Genomic DNA, 2,837 nt, shown 5'->3' with positions numbered 1-2,837 from the left:
GCATAAACCCTAGAAACTTCCCTGCCTCCACCGCGAAGGCGCACTTTGCGGGATTTAGTCTCATCCCGTGCAGCCTTATGGTGTCAAAGACTTGTGAGAGGTCGGTCAAGAGGTCGACCTCCTTCTTGGTTTTTACTAGCATGTCGTCGACGTATACTTCCATTAGGGTCCCCAGGTGAGGGGAAAACACTTTATTCATCAACCTTTGGTATGTGGCTCCTGCATTCTTCAATCCGAATGGCATGACCACATAGCAGAAATTAGCTCTGGGTGTGATGAATGATGTTTTCTCCTGGTCTGGCTCGTATATCGGGATTTGATTATATCCCGAGTAGGCGTCCATGAATGATAAGTATTGGTACCCCGAGCTGGAATCTACTAGGGTATCAATACTTGGTAAGGGATAAGGGTCCTTGGGACATGCCTTATTTAAGTCGGTATAGTCGACACACATTCTCCATTTGCCGTTCTGTTTTTTGACTAGTACTACATTGGCTAGCCATGTTGGGTACTTGACTTCTCTGATGAAGCCGGCTTCCAGGAGCGCCTGTACTTGCTCTTCTACTATTAGGGCTCGTTCTGGACCGAGCTTCCGTCTTCTTTGTTGTACAGGTCGGGATCTTGGATAAACCGAGAGCTTGTGGGACATGAGCTCCGGGTTTATCCCAGGCATGTCAGAGGCCTTCCAGGCGAAGAGGTCGGAATTATCTCTTAGGAGTTTGGACAGTTCTTGTTTTAGGGTTTCCCCTAGGTTGGCTCCTATATGAGTATTTTTCCCTTCCTCTTTACCGACCTGTATCTCCTCGGTTTTTTCGCCCGGTTGTGGTCGCAGCTCTTCTCTGGCTCTTGCGCCACCGAGCTCTATTGTGTGAACTTCTCTGCCCTTTTCTCTCAGATTTAGGCTTTCATTGTAGCATTTCCTCGCCAATTTTTGGTCTCCCCTTACCGTCGCTATCCCCGCTGAGGTCGGGAATTTCATGCAGAGGTGGGAAGTGGATACCACTGCTCTGAGCCGATTAAGGGTAGCTCTGCCGATTAAAGCATTATACGCTGACCCCACATCAATGACTATGAAGTCTATACTCAGAGTCTTTGATTTTTCCCCTTTCCCAAAAGTGGTGTGAAGGGGCAAAAATCCTAGTGGTTTTATTGGCGTGTCCCCTAATCCGTATAGGGTGTCGGGGTAGGCTCTTAATTCTTTCTCATCTAACCCTAGCTTGTCGAAAGCAGGCTTGAAAAGAATGTCCGCCGAGCTTCCTTGGTCTACTAGGGTTCTGTGGAGATAGGCATTTGCTAGGATCATAGTTATTACCACTGGATCGTCATGTCCATGGATTATTCCTTGCCCATCTTCTTTTGTGAATGAAATGGTAGGGAGGTCGGGTGACTCTTCCCCGACCTGGTAGACTCTTTTGAGATGTCTTTTGCGGGAGGATTTGGTAAGTCCCCCTCCCGCGAACCCTCCTGAGATCATATGGATATGTCTCTCTGGTGTCTGCGGTGGTGGATCTCTTCTATCCATTTCGTCTCGCTTTCTCTTTCCATGACCGTCCGACCTTTCTATGAGATATCTATCAAGCCGACCTTCTCTAGCCAGCTTTTCTATCACATTTTTAAGATCGTAACAGTCGTTTGTGGAGTGACCATATATTTTATGGTACTCACAGTAATCGCTGCGGCTTCCCCCTTTTTTATTTTTAATGGGTCTAGGGGGTGGCAATCTCTCAGTGTTGCAAATCTCTCTGTATACATCCACTATAGAAACTTTCAGAGGAGTATAAGAGTGATATTTTCTTGGCCTTTCGAGACCGAGTTCTTCCTTTTTCTTGGTTTCCCGCTCCCTCTCTTTTGTTGAGGGAGGGGGCCCAGGTCGCCAACTCAGGTCTCTCAACTTGGCATTTTCCTCCATATTGATGTACTTTTCGGCTCTTTCCTGTACATCACTTAGAGAAACGGGGTGTCTTTTAGATATGGACTGCGAGAAGGGACCTTCTCTGAGTCCATTGACTAACCCCATTATGACTGCCTCTGTGGGCAGGTCTTGAATCTCCAAACATGCTTTGTTGAACCTTTCCATATAGGCTCGTAAAGATTCCCCGACCTCCTGTTTTATTCCCAGGAGGCTCGGTGCATGTTTCACTTTGTCTTTATGGATTGAGAACCTCATCAAAAACTTCCTTGAGAGGTCTTCAAAACTAGTAACCGACCTCGGGGGGAGGCTATCGAACCACTTCATTGCTGCCTTCGATAGAGTGGTCGGGAAGGCTTTGCATCGCGTAGCGTCGGAAGCATCGGCTAGGTACATCCGACTTTTGAAGTTGCTCATATGATGCTTTGGATCTGTGGTTCCATCGTAGAGGTCCATATCAGGGCTTTTGAAGTTCCTTGGAACTTTTGCCCTCATTATGTCCTCGCTGAAAGGATCCTCCCCACCCAAGGGTGGCTCTTCTTGTTCGTCCCGGGAGTTGCGACTTTTGAGGGAGGATTCCAACTTTAAGAGTTTTCTTTCTAACTCTTTTCGTCGTTCCATCTCCTCTTTTAGGCTCTTTTCAGTTTCCTTTTGCCGCTCTCGCTCTTGCTCTAACTGTTCCAGGCGGCTGTGGACTAATCCCATGAGTTCCGTTACATGGGATGGTCCTTCTTTTTCTGACTCGCGCCCTTCTGAGGAGTTTACCTTCGGGTTCTTTACTCCGGAGGTGCCTTCTCTGTGCTGATTGTCAATTTCCTGGTGGAGGTTGAGATCCGCATCGTTATTGCCTGTGTCCAGATTCTCTTCCTCAGAATCTGTCTCCACATGACCTTCTTCATGGGATCTGTCCGCCATCGGTGGATGATCT

The sequence above is a fragment of the Arachis hypogaea genome, chromosome 5, assembly GCF_003086295.3.
Source record: "Arachis hypogaea cultivar Tifrunner chromosome 5, arahy.Tifrunner.gnm2.J5K5, whole genome shotgun sequence".
NCBI lineage: Eukaryota > Viridiplantae > Streptophyta > Magnoliopsida > Fabales > Fabaceae > Arachis > Arachis hypogaea.
This window is presented reverse-complemented; position numbering follows the sequence as displayed.